Source organism: Carassius auratus, unplaced genomic scaffold (genome assembly GCF_003368295.1).
Source record: "Carassius auratus strain Wakin unplaced genomic scaffold, ASM336829v1 scaf_tig00019214, whole genome shotgun sequence".
In the NCBI taxonomy this organism is placed as follows: domain Eukaryota; kingdom Metazoa; phylum Chordata; class Actinopteri; order Cypriniformes; family Cyprinidae; genus Carassius; species Carassius auratus.
Genome location: NW_020524934.1, coordinates 88,062 through 110,611, shown reverse-complemented (window position 1 = coordinate 110,611; position 22,550 = coordinate 88,062). Strand labels below are relative to the sequence as shown.

The window sequence follows — 22,550 nt, the reverse complement described above, 5'->3', positions numbered from 1 at the left end:
CATTACACACAGATAAAGTGGTAACAGTGGAATCACTGTTTTACTCCAAAAAAGACAGGAATAAAAACATTCTTACTTTGGCAATTGTGGCTTTATTTGGGAAATTGCTAAAATGCAATGAACAACGTGCCCAAAATATAAGCTATTGAGGAACACATACTTATGGTCTACAACTTGTGCTTCAACTTGTCTGCCAGTGCAACAACAAGATGCATATTATTTGTAAACACAAACATCATACAACCCTGTCTAATAGAAGGGACACAAACATTCAGGGATGCAAACACATGTATGGTCAAAAAAAAGAGAGTTATCGAAGCCCTCACCCCGCAGCAAATATCACAATTTTATATTTATATATGGATGTCAAGAGCTAAGAAGTGTATGTATTTATATAGCCTACACTACACACAAATAATATACAAATAAATTATGCTCATTTTAAATGTATTGTGTAGGATAGGTATAAAAATATAGGCTTTTAATAATCTTTCAGTGCGCAAAACCATGACAATATGAAACGCTTCAAAACGAGCGCACAAAGCGCGTATGCACATTGCGGGTGCAAAATGATGTGCTCAAAGCAACACAGTTTGCTGCGCTGCTCAAGTGCGCATTTAAAAGTACGTGCATCCCCCGCGCGATCTGCAGGCTGCAGCCGGGTGCTTCTCCAAAACAGGCAGAAATGATATGCATTCTGAACGTCAGACTTATAATCATTTTCGTTTCGTCTCGTCTCTTCAACGAAATCTCGAAAACATCTCATCATGTTTTAGTCACATTAGAGACATTTTTAGCTAGTCATCGTCGCGTTATCGTCATTAAAAAAAAGGTTCGTCGACGAAATAATTTCGTTGTCGTCATCGTTGACGAAAACAACATTGATTTGTAGCCAAGAAAACATTGTTTCATTTGGACAACTTTAAAGGTGATTTTGTCAATATTTGGATTTTTTCTTTTTTGCCACCTTTAGATTACAGATTTTCAAATAGTTGTATCTCGGCCAAATATTGTCCTATCCTAACAAACCATACATCAGTGGAAAGCTTTTTGTTCAGCTTTTATTCAGAAATGTAGCCTTATGACTGGTTTTGTGGTCCGGGGTCACATATGTTAATTGTAACTGACTAAATTTACAAAATAAAATGGTTGCTTTTAGATTCGATTCGATTCCATGTCATATCGACCAGTGCAAAGGCAACAAAAAAAAATGACTTTAGTGCACCTTTAATAAAGTGAGTTTAACTCCTCTTCTTCAACATTAGGTTATCATTATCCCAGAAGATGTGCAAGATGCTTTAGAGTGTTTTGGTACCATGTCAAGATCACACAGATGAATAAAAACAAGACCAATAACATCTGTCCCCACTTGATTTCTGAAGGTCCATTAGCGGAGCTGGCCAGCTGTCAGTCCTTCCTTCTCTCTCCCAGAGAAGCAAATCACTAGGCAAAGTTTAATGCAATTAAAAGTGTGCGGCGTCCAGGCCCTTGATTGGGCAGGTAGCCTATGTCGGGGATCTGTAGCGCTGTGAGCCAGAGCCTGGCTACTGACAGTAATTAGCACATGCTAGTCATTAACAAGCATAGATCAGATCATGTGGCATGCTGCCATGGGGGTGATACGGATGGGTCTGGACCCTTCTCTCTCTCTCTCTCTCTCTCTCTCTCTCTCTCTCTCTCTATAACCAGTGTGACCATCGGCTCAATGAAAGTGGTGAATCCAGGCTGCCGAGCTGCCGGCCCCTCTCTCATGGCTTTCATTACTGAATTTCTGAAATCTGTGTAGATTTATGAAAATGACTTTTAAATGCAGCCAATCTCTTTGAGGGCTGAGGCCCCGGTCGGCCGCGAAGGGGACCCCGCTGTGAGGTTTTAATGAAAGATCATAGTGGCCCTCCAAGACTGCCAGAGAGCCGCACACCCTGAAAAGCCCAAAATAATCTGTTTTACTTTTAATGGCAGCCATTTTATATTCATTAAGATCAAAATGCTGCTCTTTTTTTTTATTATTTTGCAGTCAAATTGCAAAGCTATTCCTCTCACAGCTTGAGAAGGCAGAGGCCCCACAGCTTTTTATCTTGCTCATAAGTAAGCATGGGCCTAATGTGTCTAATGTGCTTTGATGATGCAGAGTCCTTCACAGGTGGCGGAGGGAGGTAGTCATCAAACTCACAAGTCAAAATATCCACTTCTCCATCCGCTTGTTGCTCTCTCTCTCTCTCTTACATCTTCTTCTTTTTTTCACTCTCTCACCACTTTTTTTCTTTGCACTCTGTCTCCTCTTCTTTTTTTTCATCTCGTCTCGTCTTGTCTCGTTTCCTTTCCTTTCCTTTCTTTCCTTTACATTTTTTTGTTCTTTTCTTTTGTCTCGTCTCATCTCATCTCCTTTCCTTTCCTTGCTTTGCCTTTTTCCTCTTTAGTTATTTTTTTCATTTCCTCTTCTTTTCCGTTTCCTTTCCTCTCATCTTGTCTCACTTCATCTCATCACCTTTCCATTTTCTGTTCATTTTTTTCCTTTTCCTTTTTTTTTTGTTTCCTCTCAATTTGTCCGTCTCATCCCTTTGCATTTCTTTTGCTTACATTTTCTACTTTACTTTTAATTTAACCTTTCTCTTATATCATCTCATTTTGTCTCATCTCCTTTTATTTTTTCTTGTTTTGTTTTGTCTTGTCCCTTTCCTTTCCTTTTATCTTTTGCTCATCTCATCTTACTTGGTCTCATCTCCCATGGCTTCCCTTTTTCTGTTTTGTTTCCTCTGTCTCATCTCCTTTCTGCATTATTTTCCTCTCAACTTCTCTTTCCTTTCCTGTCCCTTCCCTCATTTTGCTTCATCTGTGCTCCTCACAGTTACTTTTCTATTATTTTTTCTTCGCTTTTCTGTTCTTTTCCTCTAGCCTACTTTTGTTACTTTCTGCTCTTCTCCACTCTTGTCCTCTCACATGTCTTTCTCTCAACATCCTTCCAGGAGTTCATGCTCCATTTTTGCAGGTGCAAGAAGATATGATGATTGACTCTGACACATCTCTGTATAGTGGCATCAAACAGCCACCACTGCTGCACCGAGAATCTATATTTACCCATCAGCCTCCTTGTTATGGTAATTAGAAACATTCTTTCACTGGCACCCGTTAAATCCTAAATTAGCAATGACTTTAGACAATTTCCATGACAACTTGCTTCCACTGGTTTGTTTAAGTCTGATTGTAATGAAGATTTTTCTCTGTTGTGGTGTTGGCTATTGCTTGTATGATCCCTACAGTGTGTTCTCGGTTAAAGTCAGTCACTGACCCTATATCACTAGAGGTCATGCCTCGTGTTTTGCTGAACACATTTATATTATCCTTAGTGAAAGCCATCAATGTTGTTTGCATACTCTTGTGTTATTTCTCTACCTTTCAAATACACTGTGCAATCCAATGTTGTCACTGACAATAACCACAATAAATATTTTACAGTTTTGAAGAGTGGTCTTTAGCACTCAATAGCATGTGTTAAGTTAAACTCGCAGGAGCCTCCGTCCTGCACACTTGAGTTTCTCCCATTGGCCAGCAGAAGGCACAGTTGTAGCATACCCAGATTTAAGAGGTGCACCCCTGCACCCAAGTCCAACCCCACCTTCACAGCTTGAGGGTACTGAGAGCGGCTAGTGACCAGACGTGCTGGCTTCAAGCCCACTTCATAGTCCCAGTAGCTGCTGGGGAAATCCAGTTTGATTTCATGCCCTAATGTTAGGAGAAGGAAGCAAAGAGCTTCTATGTGCAAGCTACCTCCAATCTTGGGTTTCTGTGAATGTGTGTGTGTGTCTGGCATGGATAAGGGAATCTGATAACCTTCCTTCTTTCTGTGGGTCTTAGGGGTGAGGTGAGTGTGTTGGGCCCTGCCAAGGCGCTGTTTAATGGGCCTCTGAAAACACTCAAAAGGCAGACACAAATGTGTGTACGGGCAGAGGGCCAGCGCAGGCTCAGACGGGGGGGAGCAGTGATCTCAAATGGGGGAAGGTTGTGAAGGAATGCTTAAGGACAAAACTGTTTGAAGGAGCAAGGTACGAAACAAGAGCGAACGGAAGGACATCAGGAGAAACAGAAAACGAGGAATTGAGCAAGTCAATGGGCGGACATTAGCAATAGAGAGATGGAGGAGGAAAGAAAGGAAGATCAAAGTGAAAACAGAGAGAGATTAGGAGAAAAATGAGCGTCTGTGTGAGGGAGCTGTTGTCCGCTTGCATACACGAGCAGAACACTTTCCCACCTGTCCAAATTTAGGTGAATGGGGAAGTAATTGGAGACAGATGTAATCAATTCTGGTCTGACATAATTCTGAAAAAAAAAAAAAATCACATTTCAACGTAGTAGTGTCTGTAATTTGATGAATAAATGGCAGTGGGTGAAAATATAGTATAGCATTAGCAGTGGCGCCAGTGTTACATGATCTTTGAAGGGACACATTTCCTCCCCAACAAATGTTGTGGGTATAAAATTATGCAGTAGACAACCTTGAAGTTGTTTCTGCCATTGTCAAGTAAATTGAGAAATTTCCTGGTCATTAATAATAAATGTATTTTGTTAATTAGTTTATTGATTGGAATATATAGCCAATATTTTTGACCAACTGTGATATTCAGCTTTATTTATTTGTATTATTTTTTATTATTATTTTTAATGGCTTAGTTTGGGGAATATTCCACAAAGTGCCTGTTCTGGGATAAAAACAATTGTAAACAATATTACTGTCTTATACTGTATTTTTAATAATAATAATTGTTATTATTAAAAATCAGACTTGGTGAGCATAAGCAACTTTTTTATGTTTTACAGACCCCACAAGTATTTATTTTTATAGCTTTTTTGTGTTTTTGTTTCTTCAAGGATATCTTTTTCTTGGATTTCAGGTTCCATTAGTTTAATGTATTGCAGAAACAAGAGCTGTACCATAAAATCATAAAGCACATGCAAAAATTAAGCCAGGTTTATCAATGCATGCAAAAGGATCTGCATTACAGCCAAATACAGTGCGTAAACCAAAGGAGCATGAGAACAGCTGAAAAAAAAAAAAAAAAAAAAAAATTGAGCCCAGACCTAAACAAAACGTAATATCAGTTTTGATATGGAAATACGGAGACATTCGCATCCTCAGATTAAATATTAATAAAGCGCTGTTTTTTATGTGTCCATAATATACATTATGTATTCTTTTTCTTCCATTCAGATCGGGGAACAGAGTTTCAAAGAAAAACTTTGAAAATTGAAAATGGTTGGATCAACTCTCCTCTCCCTCTGACACCAAAGCGAGATGTGAGGTATAATAAGGCAGCTTTAATTATGAGCAGATGATTGTCAGAGAGCATCTTTCCTTTTGTCTCACTCGTCTCACTTCCTATCTTGATAATAAGACACAAGCAGGCAAAGTGTAAGCAAACAGCAAATAGACACGCACACACATACAAAATCGCCATTCACGAAGATGTATGAAAAACAACAACACCTTGTGTATTATCTGAGCTTGTGTGTGTGTGTGTGTGTGTGTGTGTTTGTGTGCATAATGCAGCAGTGTTTTGACAATGGCTGTAAAGTGGAGCAAGTGTCGGGCCCTTGTGTGCAGGTCATCACTCCTAATGCAGAGCGTGTCATCAGTTCCCGGGACAACAGCAGAAATGATGTGGCCGATACATATGAAACAGGCATCATGCATAAACATGGCGTCCCATGGTGGGAGGGAGGGGGAAGAGAGCGGGACTACTGTGGCAGGGCCGGGGGGTGAGGTGACGTTGCCACGGGGATATTGCTTCTCAGGGTCTTAGCTTAGATGGCTCTTCAACCCTGTTTATTATTCATGAGCTTTGGGGTGGTGTAATAAGCCACACCTCAACTGGGCAGCTGCGGCAGGTCTGCGCTAAGTGATGGATCGTGACAGCGCTGACGGAGAATATATCACCATTAAGATCAAATGCACCTCTCTACTTCAGAGCAACATGCACACACACACTCACACACACACACACACACAAAATACTGGACCGCTGCTATCTGACTATCAGTGCTGTCCAAAGGAAGAAAAAATCTGCATTAAAAAAAGGTCACACATAAACCTAACTTCTACCTCATACTGTACAATTGTGTGAGAGGCTGTACTTACATTAAAGAGGGTTGTATGACCAAAATCTTGAAGTGTAATTAAGCAGTAATCCTATGAGCAAAAGTGCTGTTGTTCAGGTAATCACAGTCATGCTGATATACAGAACAAAAGCATCATATGGCTTGTAAAAACAGTTAAAAAAAACTAAAAGTTAGCGGGAAACTATTTTGGACTTAATTAGACTATTTTGCTATGTCAAAAATAATGTAACTGGAGTTGTGATTCGTTTTACTGTGAATTAGTGTTGAATGAATTGATTTGGTTGACTGAATAACTTATTGATTCCGTTAAAGAATCGTGTTTCTTTCCTCAGAAAATCTGTGTTTTTGAATGATTCAGTTTGGTTGAGTGAATGAATCAATGATTCACTCATAGATAGTCACTGCATCTGAAATCGTATACCAAATACTATGTTTGCTGAAGAACTTCCTTCCAATTATAATCCAGACATACTCCTCAAGTTGTCATTGTTGACCTACACTGGATTTGGTCCTTGCTTCATTGCTGTTACACTGTAAACACGGATGTCACACTGTGAATGATGAATCAACGATTCATTAATAAAGGTAGTCACTTGTATCACTCCATAATACATCAATATTTTTGGACAAATCAACTAAGTAAAGGACTCAGTTTATATCCACACTCTTTGAACATCATTCAGACAGTCACATTTAAAGACTAACTATTGGCTTAAAAAATTATTAATAATAATTAATAATAATAATAATTAATAATAATAATAATAATATCTAATTACTGCTTTGAGTTAAATTAAATCTCTACCAAGTGACACATTTCTACAATTGAACACTATATATCTTCATACGGCCCAGTCCTTATTGACATGCAAAGCTAATTCAGTTCAGTGAGATCATTAACCCCTGTAGATAGCAGTGCTGCAGGTACAATATAATATTGCCATTACCAGCCAGCTAACAGAGGCTTTGCTAAGCTGAGCTTTGCGTCAAACATTGATTTGTCCCAAGGTGCCGCTGAGAAGTGCGTAGAGCTCCTTAGTCACTTGAACTCGGGTTCTCAGTGATCACACTTCTGTGGATCTGTAGATGTTTGTAATGTTGTACCATAGCGCCGGCCGCTTTCAAGTGTTTAGTGTTATGGTAGGGAATTGAGCCACGGCTCAGCCTGCACAAACCCCTCACTCTTGTAAGCTTGTATTAATGCTGTAAATAAAAGCACATGTATTGGTTTCTTTTGCTGCCTCGGCGCCTGAAGGAGAAAGCGGCAGCTTTTTTCGCCTCTTTTCTCCTTCGCTCTTTAGTGGACTCTGCTTTATAAAGGCAGTGTTATTGACCTCCCATCCTTTGAGAGCCACGCGTTACTGTGCAGGTGAGGAGAATGAGGATACTGCCCCTTTAATTCATCAAAAGCAGAGATGTGTGGAAGGGGGTGTCGAGGAAGAAAAAAACAGCCCTAGCCAGTGTCTACAAGCTGCATTCCAAAGGGAGATGTTTTCAATTCACTTATTATAAAAAGGTCATTCAGGGTCAAGTTCAATGCCATGGAAAAGAAGTGCTCGCTGTGCGGAGCACCACCCACACAGTGTGCACCCGCTGGAGAGAGAATTACTGGAACTATGTAACTTAATTTTTTTGGCAAAATATAAGAAAATTAGCCCTGCATGCTATTTACATTCAGGAAAAAAAAAGGTGAAATGGAGGGGGAGAGAAAGAGGTGGGCATTAGCGATTTGGCGGTGGAGAGGAAGGTGATGGAAACCATAACAAAGTAAACATGCTCTCCAGAAGAGCCGCTCTGTAATGATGTTATTAGTATGCATGTGGCCAAGCCCAAATGTAGCCTATATAACAGTCCAAGCCCACTTTCACCCACCACATTTTTTTATTCCCCCCTTCTCCCTCCAATAATGGCTTTAGACTCTATTCAGAGTGAGGGACACTCGCATGGGCAGCAAAAGCACGGGATTGGGAGATAATGCACATCGGCAAATAGAACATGACCGCCGTGTCCAGCGTCAACGCTGCCCATTGTCTGCTCTGAGAACGGATGATAGCGACTGGGGAGGACAACAAAGCTGGTCCACAATGGATCGAGCGTATTAAGACTGCGCCCAGACCACTGGCTAGCTGCACGGAATGAGCCAGAGGGAAAAGAGACATGGAAAGGAATACGTAATAAATGAAATTAGGTTCTGGCCACTGTCGCATTGGTCGTCCGTTATGAATACCTTCGGTTTAGGATGTGCAGGCTATTGAGGTGCATCTGAAAGAATGGTGGAATGGTGAGGGCAGGGGCTTACGGTTCATTTGCATATGCATGTTATTCTGCATGAAAAGGGGGCAGGGCGCAGAGGGGGGACTGATGCGAAGAGAGAGAAAGAGGCCATCTTCGGTCCAGCTATATTGTCGGCACAAGGACAGCAAACATGTTTGGCTTTTGTATTCAAATTTTCATGAGGATCATTGAAGAGAATGTGTTGAAAGGTGCATTATATGAGATTTTTGTTCTTTTAAAAAAAAAAAAAATGTATTATTATTGAGCGAATACATTAGATACATATGATAAGCTTACAGTAATGATGTATATATCGGAGCGGTCAGGTTGGACTTGACAGGAAATTTCAGGTTTACATCGTCATTTACAGAATGTCATGTCTCTAAACAGTTAAAAGAAGTCTATATGTGACCCTGGACCACCAAAGCAGTCTTATTTCGCTGGGGTATATTTTTAGGGAATAGCCAAAAAAACATTGTATGGGTCAAAATTATCAATATATATATATATATATATATATATATACATAGATTTTTTTTTTTTTTTTTTTTTTAATGACAAAAATCATTAGGATATTAGGTAAGGATTCCATGAAGACATTTTGTAAATTTCCTACCATAAGTATATCAAAACGTAATTTTTGATTATCAATATGCTTTGCTAAGAACTTCATTTGGACAACATTAAAGGCGATTTTTTTTCAGTATTTTGATTTTTTTGCACCCTCAGATATAAGATTTTCATCGGCCAAATATTATCTCATCCTAATAAATCATACATCAGTGGAAAGTTTATTTACCCAGCTTTCAGATGATGTATAAATCTCAATTTCGTTTTGTGGTCCAGGGTCACATATGCTATATGATGGTCTATATAGCTATATGATGGCATATAACCACATGCCTTGTAGGACTTTCTTCTTAGGGTCTTGGTGTAGAATGACAGTTTAGCTTCAATATTTTCATTTATGATTTTTTTTTTTTTTAAATTGACACTCTCCAGCCATCCACAATGTTGATTTTCATTTGTTTATCATCTTTTTTTTTTTTTTTTTTTAAAGAAAAGGGATGAGAAATAACATTCTTAAATGATTTACGAGATGTAGAAATTTACAGTCCTCCATTTATATGTATTTAAAAGTACTGCATGATGATTTTTGTTTGAACACATTTGAGGCTGTAAGCTCTCATTAAATGTAACCCTACATTAAATAAATAAATAAAAAAGATCACACCCCATACCAGTTCAGTTCCACCAGCACAATGTGTAAGATGTGTAAAAGCAGTGAATGTGAGAGCATGTTAGACTGAAAGAACGAGAGGGTGAGAGATCTTTGAACCGCTATGTCTGGGAATAATCGTCTTCCAAGTTTGATTAATTATTGTAATCTAAGCAAAACTTATTTTTTGAAAGTCAAAGGCTGACATTTTCATGGCATTCATTTGTAATGCTGTACTCAAAACACACAGGTCACCAGGTAATTAGCACTTCTAATTGCAAAAACTCCACAGCACATGTATGTATGCAAAAATACCATCTGGAAGATGTCCGCTGAGAAGTTTACCCAATATTTCTCTTCTTTCTTTAAGAATATGTCACATATTCATATGATTTAATCTTTGACCCTTACCTGATGTCTTTCATTGTTAATTAAAGCATAGGTTGATGAACATCTAGATGGCTGAATGACAAAGCATGTGGGCAGAACACACGTGTTCTATTTTAGAGTGCTAAATATGTACTCAATGTTCTCAAATGTTGAAAATCAGATCCAGTAACTATAAAGATTCCTTTAAATTTTCAGGATTTTTCATAAAAGTGTGACCTATTTTTATCCACGTTTTTATACACGTTTACACAGAAATCTGCTTCAAATTAATGCTGTTCATCTAAGCTTTCTATTCATCAGAGAATCCTGAAAGAAGTGTATCATGTTCTCCACAAAAATGGAAAGCAGCACTAACTTTTCTCTATACTGGTATTAATAAGAAATGTTTCTTGAGCTCCAAAATAGAATGCATATTAGTATAATCTCAGCAGTTTTCTAGAATGATAAATTACTCTAAAAAACAGTTAAATAAAATTGAAATTAGATTTCACAATATTACTGTTTTTTACCGTATTTTTGTTAAAAAAATACAGCCTTGGCTTGCATAAGAAACTTATTATAACTTTTGAACTAAAACAGTATTATACTATAATTCAATGAGATGCTAAAGTGTTACGAATCATATTTATTTATTTTCTCTATCCTTAGAAAGCCTTTATTCTTTCTTTAGTCTACAAATTTTGATTCACTCCTGTAAACTTGTGACAATTTGAAAGTCAAACCTGAGTATTCATAAGCACAAACTTTCATGTTGTTGTATGGCTGTACTTGTATTTGACAAAGTTCATCGCTTCCAATAAATTGGAGCCAGGCCTGTGAGGATGTTGAGTCAGCAAATGTTCCTCTTCATCATTTTGATGAAACATCATTGGTGCTGAGAGATGTTGGGGTGTGTGATGGTCTCAGTGGGGTAACGATTGCACCACGCGTCCTGATTCAGCTACACGCAGAGATGTTGTGCGCCATTGTTATTCATCTCATTTCATACTTAATGGTCAGATTTTCCATTAGGCATGCAATCATCCTGTTTGTGGAATATTGTGACTTTTGCAGAGTTTCTGGAGGGAAATGAGTGGTTTTGATTTATTTGCTCATTTCTCCAGACACGGACTTCTCCAAGTCTGCGTGGCGGGGAGAGCATCTTCTGCTCTCAGCCGTACCCTGGATAAAAAGCCATGAATCTCAAGCTGAGTTGGCCAAAGTCAACTGGTTAAATCTGTTAGTCTTGGCAGTGAGATGATTGAGGAGAACCATAAATTCAGCAGTAGCCTTTACTGTCAGCAGCCTCTTGGGACGTGCGGTCGTGTGGATCATCCCCTTGGTGGAAGAGCCTCGGTGTGTCCATGACGTTGACCTCTCCTGACCCCGCCGCCGTTAAAAACTCCATCTGTCTCCTGTCCAGATTTCTAACACCTCTTTCTGGCCTGAACACCTGGAACTTACCAGCCTCGAGACAACTTCTTGTTCTCTGCAGAAAAGAATTCCTCTCAAAAATCAGCCTTTTGGAATCCGGCCCCTCAGAGGGAAGTCTTCCGCAGTTAAGACCTCCACAGCTCAGTCTGTTTGAACTAAGCCTTTGAGGACTTAGCCTTTCTGTGGGCTAGTGAAGGCCAGAGCTGAAAGGAGGAGAAAGAAAAGGAAAGAAACGTGAAATAGAGGGAGGCAGAAAGAGGGCACGGCCGTGTGATTCAGCATTCAACTCTTTGCAGCGACATTCTGTGTGCCGCTGCTCAAGGCAGCCACCAGCTCTGGTTCACCAAATGTCACTTTGCTTTGCTTTCTGTTTTGTGTAACAGCATATGACTTGGAATTAAACATAAATGTTTTCGGACAAAAGACATTTCTCATGATGAAAAGGTGGTAGGTTAAGCTTCAGTGGTTATCTGGTGTTGTTAATATTGTTGTTGATTTCCAGTATTTTTTAGTCAATATAGCATATTTGATTAGGTGTTTCTTGACCTACTACAACTTAATAGGTTCATTCACACACAACACGCAAATTAACCAGGGTTCAGAAAAAAAGGGCCCTTTAGTTATTTCATCTGTTTTGTTTTTTATTATCTGTTCTCTAACAGTGGATTAATGTTGAAATATTCTATTCAATGTACATCTAATTTTGAGATTAGTAGAATATCCACAATCTAGCTGTCTTTATTAGTAAAGTTACAGACTGACCTCGTGACTGAAGAACACACATTTCAAGGCTATAGATTTGTAGTGCAGCAGGAAAGTGGAGTAGATGGTATATTATTGTGTTATGACATTTCACTTAAATATATAGATTCATTAAAAACAGACACCCTAAATTTGCGGGTCTCAACTAGAGTGCCAGGGTCCATTAGGGGGCATCAGCAAATTTAATGGGGGCTAAGACAAAGCAAGCATTAAAAATAAGCTGGAACAAAAAAACAATGAAATTTATGTCTAGACATGATTACTAGACATTTAAATGAACAAAGTAGAATAATTCCATGGGCATTTTTATACATTTTATAATTTAGATCAGAAAAAAATCAGACAAAAAAAATTCATAGTCTAAAACATTCCTCAACATTTTTTTTTTTTTTAAATCCACATAACTTTAAAAACTTTGTATGCTGCTGTATATATATTATAATAAAAAGTCGAAACTTTTTACAATATGCTTACAGTAATACCAGCAGTGGTTCTCTGTACTTTTGCTTTCTGCCTGAGTGTATTGTGTGTTCGTCGTGCTTTGTAATTTCGAGGCTAGTGTATTGTCCTGAAGCTCTGCTGACTGCATTGAATTTGTTCTTCTGAAGGTGGTATGTCATTTTTCTGTGTCAGTATTGCAATGGTGTACTTTTGTAGAGTGTGAAGCCTCTGGTTTAGAGGTGATTCTATTGTTTATTATTATTATGTGGTGTTGGACTGTGGTTTAGTACAAGTGAATAGATGTACTCTTTGTTCCTGGTGAACTGCCTCCTTAGGTAGCGTTAAAGGCATCACATGCACATTTCTGATGTGTATGCATTTTCAAAATATAGGCAAAGTTATTATGTTACATTGAGTGATGTCTTGATTTTGCCATAACTGCAATGTACTTCAGTAAAGATTATTTTATTATTATTAGTATTCTCAAAAGTTTAAAAACTCACAATCTTTTTGTATTTAAAGATGCTGTAGGGAACTTTTGTAAAACAATATTTTTTACATATTTATTAAACCTGTCATTATGTCCTGACAGTAGAATATGAGACAGATAATCTGTGAAAAAAATCAAGCTCCTCTGGCTCCTCCCAGTGGTCCTATTGCCATTTGCAGAAAGTCACCCGCTCCCGGTAAAAAACCACCAATCAGAGCAGCGGTCAGTAACTTTGTTTGTGTTCAAAATGTAGAAAAATGTATATAATAAGCGAGTACACCATGAATCCATTTTCCAAACCGTGTTTTTAGTTTGTCCTGAATCACTAGGGTGCACCTGTAATAAGTGTTTATATTCTGACTATTTTAGATTGCTTCAGGGATACCGCGGCGGAGTAATACCTTTGTAATTCTTCATAGACATAAACAGAGAGAAGTAGTTCCGGCTACAATGTTCTTCCGCAAGACGCAAGCAGTTTTGTTTATTAACCGCTAGAGCGTCAAAAGTTCCCTACCGCAGCTTTAAGAGAAAAAAAAAAAAAAACTGAAACCATTTCCTTACTATTTCCCTTGACATTGATGAATGAAAAAAATAAAATAATCTACACTCTTGTGCTTAACAATGTTGCTTTCATTTTATACTGTAAAACAAAATGCAATGATAAAAAAAAAAAAAAAAAAAAAAAAAACAGTAATATAAAGAAATATTGTAACATTTTTTTTTTTTTCGGCCATTTTAATATATTTTAAGATACAATTTATTCCTTTGTTTGGAACGCTGGATTTACTGCAGCCATTACATAAACATTATAAATGTCTGTCCTGTCACTTGAATTTTTTTTTTTTTTTTTAAGTATTTAAACAGTTTAGTGTACTTGGAAATGGAAATGTCGCAGTGCAGGAAGTCCTGGCTGTAATACTGTGACTCTGTTTGTCTAGATCACAGGTGTTTGTCCACATTTCTTCTTCATAAATGCCCATATGACAAAACTGGGGTACTTGGAACACACAGGGCAGTGGACACAAGCATTTGGACAGCTCTCAACATGTTTGTCATCAAATGAGCCATTATCACAGGTACAGTCCATCTCTCACAGGCAACAGAGTGTATCCAGTATACAGTAATATATACAGTAACTACACTGTATTTAGACCACAGTTTTTATGCTTCAACTGTTTTGACACAGCCCTTTCTCTGTTTCTCTGTTCTTTATTCAGTACAGAAGCTCTAGTGGTGTTGGTCGTCTTCTGAAAGACCTGAGGGACACAACGGCCACCATACACATCTGCATCCTGTATGTGGCTGAGAGGTGGGTGATTTAACACACAAACACAGCCAGACCCTTTAACTGCAGTGATGGTCAGTGTCATGGGACTATGTGCGTGCAGGGTGAAACCTGGGTCAGGAACTGTTTCCTGCTCTGGGTCTCACTCTCATTTCTTAGACAGCTAGGCAGTCCGTGCACAACTGGCTATTTTCTTACAGTACATGCTAACCTTGACAACATATAGGCCCTGTGTGACACATTTGTGAGTCTGGCTGCAGGTTAAGAAAAAAGATTTTAGTCTGTTTTGTTTTCATGCTGTTCACTGGATCTTCCTTAGCCAGCAGAAATTCTTCTAGAATGTGTTAAATTGTGCTTTAATTATGCATCAGACCCCATCACTTTGTTATAACTCGGCAAACCTCCTTTTTCCATTCAGAGCACAATGAGCCCTGGCAAAAAGGAATTTGTCCTTTGTTATGATTAGATTCATCCGTTTGATCGCAGTTGAAACGGTACGAGAATCAAAGCTTGGCACTGTCTTCCTTTTTTCTCTCTTACACCTCATTCTGCTCATCTCGCAGGCTTAAACATTGTAGCCATGGCAATGAGAGTTTGGGATGAAAAGAACCCATAATTTTGCAGCGGGATTAATTCTGAAACATAAGATGTGCTGCGTGAAATCCTTGTCAAAACCCCGCAAATTCTCCGCTGGCCGGCAGATCCGTTGCGCTCAGCTCTGTGTACCGTGTGATTTGACAATGTGGTCGTTTTTTGACTTATTTCTCCAGACTATTGACATGTTGACACAAAGTGGTTTTGCAGACAGACAGTGCCCATATTTCAATCAACATTAACCGAGACATTGGACAGAGGTAGAGTGGTAAAAGCAGAAGTGACATGTAGAGACACATCACCAGACAACTATAATTTCTGCCTGATGCCAGCTGGGAGCTCCAAGAGCAGAATAAACATTTAGCGTAGCGGGAGAAAACGGAGACGGTAGTCAACGACTGAAAAACTGCCCTGCTGAGTAAGCTTTTATTTTTGGATTTTCCATGATTATATGGAAACTACTTCCATTTGTATTATTGGAGGCTATCATGAGATGGCTCATCCACAAAAGAGATCATGTGCTACAGGAATGATTTCTGAGGGAAAACAGGGTCTTGCAGTTGTTGCAAAACCATAGGCAACAGAGTCAAATATATTTACTCAAATAAACAAATAATAATAAAGCAGTTTTGAATTTGTGTGGTGGTACAAGTTGTTTCTTTGTGTCAGTCCAGTGAGTTCATAAGTTCACTGCTGTTCAGTAATTTACTCTTGAAGTGATTTTAGTATAAGATTTATTCACAGCTTATGACTCAATAAATGCACTTTGCCTATTAATACAATTATTATTGCCTAGCTTAAAGCAATCTTGACAGTTGACCAGGGCGTTCCAATAAAACAGAGACAAATAAACCCCAACAAATCATGAAGATTGTACATTATGCTTTTTCTCATTGGAATTCTGAGTGATGATCTGAATGTTGTGCTTACTATTGATTCTATAAGTAGTTTAATCATGACAGCAACATCATGAAAGTAGGTATAGGAATAATAATAATAACCCTACAGCTGAAGTTAAGAAGGCAAATATTCCACTCCAGCCACATTTGAATTATCTCTGTGTATTATAATGCAGGCCTTGCAGACAGACCTCTCCACCTCTGTGTCGGGATCCAGATGTATGTGACGTTAAAGGTGAGAGCATCTGTATTCAGCAGAGAGCTTTAGGCTCCAGACAGTCATCAGGGAAGTTTGGGAGCTTATATCCCCTGGATGAAAACTGTGTGTGATGCAGCTTTACTGCAGATTCAACTCTAAATCTACCAAACAAAGACAGGGATTAACTGTTGAGACAGAGCAGGCTTGGCTACTGAGGTACACCTTCCATTCGTACACTCAGTTTCTTAAAAATAAAGTGTGTGAAGGAAATGAGGAGCAATTGATAAAGACCAGCATCGGTCCAAGTGGAGTTTCAGTGCTGAGGTTATTTTTGCCATACGTAAGACGCTGAGCTCAGCAGAAAACATGTTGAAGTAGACTATGAAGCTATTTATCAACCCTAGACTTTGAAATGTCGCAATGTTTTTCATCGGTTTTGCTCCATTTCACTTCTTAAAATAAAATAAATAAATAAATAAATATAAAGATGGAATTAACTGCTCATACATTGTTTGAAGTAAGGAATTTGTCGGGAATGGTACGGTGATGGCAATATTATAAAATATATTTAGATTCAGATAATTCAGATGATTACAGCTACACTATGGTGTTTGCTTTTAGTTCTGTGTATTTTAATTACTTTTTAATTGAACGCTGTTACCACTTCAGGGAGAAAAAAAGATAGTTATAATAAATGTAAAAATAGTAGTGAGGTTAAGTCTAAAAACAGTTGGAAATAGTAAGTTCAAAAAGTTACAGAATGAGATATGGAAACAAAAGGTCAGGAATAAACTGAGATAAAAAAAAAATCGAATAATAGACTTAGTCTAATTTTTTATGAATAAATTCAGATACAAAGAAGGCTACAAAGAATCTGCAGTATAAAAGTGAACTTCATCAATTAACTTCAATCTTTTCTGGGGCCATAAATAACAAACTTGGTGCGAGAGTGCTAAAAAAAAATGTAAAATGTGAAGTGACATTCAGCCAAGTATGGTAACCCATACTCAGAATTTGTGCTCTGCATTTAACCCATCCGAAATGCACACACACAGAGCAGTGAACACACACACACACACACACTGTGAGCACACACCCGGAGCAGTGGGCAGCCATTTATGCTGCGGCGCCCGGGGAGCAGTTGGGGGTTTGATGCCTTGCTCAAGGGCACCTAAGTCGTGGTATTGAAGGTGGAGAGAGAGCTGTTCATGCACTCCCCCACCCACAATTCCGTCCGGCCAGAGACTAGAACTCACAACCCTTCGATTGGGAGTCCAACCCTCTAACCATTAGGCCACGACTTCCCCATAAAGGCCCATATGTATTTCTCCCTCCGTCATCCTTCAGTACTGTGTGTCAATCCATTCAACCTGAATGCCACACACACACCTGGACAAAGTATGAGTGATGAAAGGACTTCTTATCAGTTTCCGAGTCAACATGTGGTTGACACATCCCGCAAGGACACTGATAACACCACACAGGCACAACAAGCACTGCTCATGGACAACATCCTGCCTGAGCCCTGCCCACCGAGCACATCACAGACAGACTGTGATGTATCAGAACAGCTCCAAGAATCAGCACCCAAGGACGACTTTCTGGAAAACAGCCAGGGAAGCCTGGACAAAATATAACAGCCACAGGAATCACCGGAGCCAGAGCCATCTCACCAGACACATTATCCCTCTCTCCAGCAGCTTCACTTCTAAGCTTCTCATAGAAAATGGAGTAACTAGTGTATCCTTGGACCGAAGTCTCCCACTGTTTTTCTACAAGCCCACAGATGTCAACTAAAATATGGCGGGCCCCCCAATCACTAAAGCCTGTAGGCCCAGCTCATCCTCCCTCTCCTGCCCCAAACCCTGCCCCATCTAGGTGAACCAAAAACAACTGATAACAGCTCTCAGGGATATTTGTCAGTGCCCCACTATGATAGCAGCAACATTCACAAATGTTTACAGAACAAGGGGGGAACCCAGTGTGCCTATAGCATTCTCTATTTCTGTTTGATCACATTATAGAAAGTCTAAGGCCTTCTCAAACCTTACCGCTGACCCATCTAATCTGCGGCCTATTATGCATCAAACTAAGATTACTGTAAAGACACAGTAGTACCATCAAGTTAGCATTTTTAAACATTTGCTCACTAAAAAATAAATCATTTCTGACCAATAACTTAATAACCACAAGCAACCTGGATTTTATGTTTCTAAATGAAACATGGCTAAAAGTCAGCTTCAGTGTAACAATCCTCAATGAAACAACCCATCTTAACTTTACTCTGTCTGCAGAGCTTTTCGGAGAGGTGGAGGTGTAGTTGCTCTATTTTAAAGATTTTTATCACTGCAAGCAAGTGTCAATTGGTCAGTACTTGTCTTTTGAATATCAAGGTATTGTGCTCAAAGGTGCTCCAAGCATTCTGTTTGTCAGTATTCACAGGCCAATCTCCAGCTTTTGTTGAAGAGTTCACAGAACTGTTATAAATGATTTCCTCAGAGTTTGACTGTTTTGCTTTTGTTTTTTGTTTTTTTTACACATTTGAACTGATTCAGCATATGCATGGACCCCCCCCCCCCCCCCACCACCCACAATCGTGGACACACTCTGGATCTAATCATCAGTAGAGGTCTAAACATTTCATCCATTGTTATTAAGGATGTAGCACTATCTGATCACTTCTGTGTTTTCTTTGATATATTGATCTCTGCCACCACTGGATCTAGATCTGTCTCGGCCAGAAAGAGATGCATTAACAAAAACACTAGTTTGTTTTTTAAGGAGGCTACGGGCCCTATTTTAACGATCTGAAACGCAAGTGTCAAAACGCGAAGCGCAAGTAACTTTGCGCCCGGCGCAAATCTAAAATGGGTTGGTCTGAAGTAGCTTCATTATTCATAGGTGTGGTTTGGGCGTAACGTGAAATAAAAACCAATCAGAGCGTCATCCAACATTCCCTTTAAAAGCAGGTGCGCAAGTTCCATTATGGATTGCTATTATTATGGCGTATTTACCAGGCGCACGCCAGGAGCGGTTCACAGCCGAGGAGACTGATGTTCTTGTAAGAGCAGTGAAAGACAGAGAAGTTGTGTTGTATAGGGATGGGAGAAACCCACCCAAAATAGCGTCGGTTAAACAGGCGTGGGAGGAAATAGCCACAATTTGTCAGATGTCCTTATATACACATATGTCTTGCCACTATTTGGCCAACAGGTCTGATCCTTAATTACTACAATTAGCCTGAATAATTTGTAAGCTAGATTTATGCCTATTTTTTCACATCTTCGTGGCACACCACAATGATTTCCGTCATCTCACGTGTTAATATTTTTTAGTGTAACAATTTATGATTTGCAAAAATAACTGTTGCATCTGTGTAGATTACATGAGCAAAGTGTATGCGCGTTGTGCAGGCTATACATTATGGTCAAGCATGCGCCCTTAAAATAGCATAATGAACAACGCGCAACGCGCCACTGACTTTAGACTAGGTTTTTTCTGGTCAGTGGCGCAATTGTTTAATGGAACAACAAAATAGCACCAGGGATTGTTTCATTCACTAGTTTAGCGACGTGCTTCTGTGGAGGGAAAAGCACGCTTTGCGCGGGTGCAAAATAGGAATGACACATGCGTCGGTGTACAAAGTCAATTGCGCTGGGTGCAAGATAGGGCCCTACATCTTTAACACTAAACATTTTGCAGACTCTGTTGATCTTCTCCTTGATTCATTTAACTCAAAAGTTAAGATGGTTATTGAGGATATTGCTCCTGTAAAAGTCAGTAAGAAGAATGGCAGACAAAAATCACCTTGGAGAAAGTCAGCAGAAGTTCAGAGATTGAAAAGACAGTGCAGAAAAGCTGCACAGGTGTGGCAGAAGACCAAACTTGAAATTCATTATATAGCCTTTATAAAGACAGCATTCATGTATTCAATGTGAAACCAGCCAGAGCTAGAAATGGTGAATGCCTTACTTCTTTCTGGGACTTTTCCAAAATCCCTGAAAACCACAGTTGATAAGCCCCTTCAGAAAAATAACAATATTAATAACACTATATTGAGCAACTATAGACCAATTTCAAATCTTCCTTTTATAGGCAAGATTATTGAAAATGTATTTTATTAATCAGCTGAACAACTAATTGAAATCAAATGGAAAAGTATAAAAAAGCATCGTCAGAATAGTCCATCAGCCATCAGTGGTTCAACCTAACGTTATGAAGCGACGAGAATACTTTTTGAATGATACCCAGGTTTACCTAGCCTTATCGACAAATGACTGCAGCCCCATTGACTCCCTCTGCCAGTGCACTGATGAAATTAATAGCTGGATGTGCCAAAACTTCCTTCAGGAGAAATGCAGCTCATACAGAATGCTGCTGCCAAGATTCTGACAGAAACATCTGAGCGTATCACACAGGTGATTACACTGGCTTCCAGTTATATTTAGGATTTTTTTTAAAAAGTGCTTTTAATCATTTATAAATCACTCAATGGCCTAGGACCAAACATGGCAGATATTTTCATTGAATAGAAACCTAACAGACCACTCAGATCATTAGGATCGAGTCAATTAGAAATACCAAGGGTTCACAAAAAACAAGGGGAGTCTGCTTTTAGCTATTATGGAATCAGCTTCCAGAAGAGAACAGATGTGCTAAAACATTAGCCACATTTAAATCTAGACTCAAAACTCAACTGTTTAGCTGCGCATTTATTGAATGAACACTGTGCTATGTCCAAACTGATTGAACTGTATTTTATATATAACCATTTCCTATTTTTAACAGTTTTAAATGAATTTTAAATCAATTATTAAATAATTCTAGAAGTTTTGAAATTCCTTGTTTTATTTTTGATTATTTTACTTCATGTTATGTAAAATGCTTTTATTTTATTTTATTTTGCAGGCAGCAGCATGCATTCGATTACGTACTGATTTTGTGTGTTGCCCAGCAATGGCAGAATAAATTAATAGCTGTGGTGGTGTTGTTGTTTTTGTTTTGTTTTTTAATTGCTGTTGATCTTACTGGTAGATAGGAGGTGGACAGAGTGTAAGAAAGAGGCTGGTAGGTGTCCAGGTGGGTGTTTGCACAGCAAGATTACAGCGTGACAAGTTGGTTTGGAGTGCTGAAATCCCGTCCCTGCCCAATCGCACTGATTAAAGATTATGCTGTCATAATACTGCGACTGGAGACAAGGAAGATAGTTTTTCTTTATTAAACTTTCATAAAGGTTTATACTGGCAATGCATTATAAATGAGACAGAAGGTCAGAGAACATAAGAACATAAACTCACTACTTTTCTCACTACCTCAGACCTAAACGCAAAAACACACACAGAAACAAAATCAGTGTGTGCAATGCAGGTGTTTACAGTGTTAGAAAGCTTGACGTTGCTTTGCAAACCTTGCTTCTGGTATATTTTTAAGTAATTTTAAAATGCTTGATAATTAAAAAAAAAAAACATTTTCTTTTTTCTTTTTTTTTTCTAAGGGACATATAAGTTCAGCAGCCAATTGATGTCTTGGTTTGACATTAAATTGAAGCATTTTTCCTGAATCGAAATAAGCTACTAATATGCCTTATGTGATGTTAGACTACTCTTTACTGTAGAGTGTACATGATTTCAAAGATATTTTCTAAAATTATATATTTTTTTTCTTTCTTAAAAATGCTTTAATGAATGAAAAATGACTGGATCAAATAGGAATATAGTAATCAGTTAACTGCTCAAGTCTAGAGACAAATACTGTATGCTTATTCAAAGAGAAGATTGACTGATAACCAATCACAAACCAGAAAGGACAACTGAGGACACTTCCTGACAGAAAACACTTGATGACAAAAAGATCCTCAGCTTCAAAGCAGAGGAGAAAAGGTCTATTACTGAAGGCAAAATATATGAATACGTTTTTCTCATTAACTGACCTTTTATGGGGTTAATGGAATTGGTTTATGAGGGTGGATGCGATCTTGAAATGCTGTCACGGTTGAATATATTGAAATTATTAATAGGTTTTTATTAATTAATTAATTTATTTATTTATTTATTTATTCGTCTGTTAATAATTTAAACAAATCAGCATATTACAATTATTTCTGACACCGATTGATGTAATACTGAAGACTGGAGTAATGGCATCATAGTAAAAAAAAAAAAAAAATATATATATATATATATATATATATATATATATATATATATTTCACAAGATCACTCTTTTATACAGTTATTAAGTAAATCCAGCATTTGTGAACAGAATAGACTTAAAAAGGGGTCTGACTCTGACGAAGCTGAAGTTTAAATATGAGCTGACCATTCAAATCAACAGATATAAAGACACCACTGCTGACTTTTGTTTGTGATTACAATTTTGGGGCTACTGGACCTTCAGCCCGTTCAGCATGGTGTAATGTTACCATACTTCTCTGTCTCTGAGTGTGTGAAGTCTGTCCAGGCTTGCCTGCA

General features: G+C 38.4%; 1 long non-coding RNA gene across 2 annotated transcripts in view; it reads left to right on the top strand.

Moving 5' to 3' along the window:
• The window catches only part of LOC113076158 (uncharacterized), a 124,178-nt gene that overhangs the window by 37,387 nt on the left and 64,241 nt on the right, over window positions 1-22,550 (top strand). For both annotated transcript variants that reach the window (XR_003281123.1, XR_003281124.1), the window contains exon 2: window positions 14,042-14,412. This is a non-coding gene — a long non-coding RNA (uncharacterized LOC113076158). The remainder of the gene's footprint in view (window positions 1-14,041; window positions 14,413-22,550) is intronic.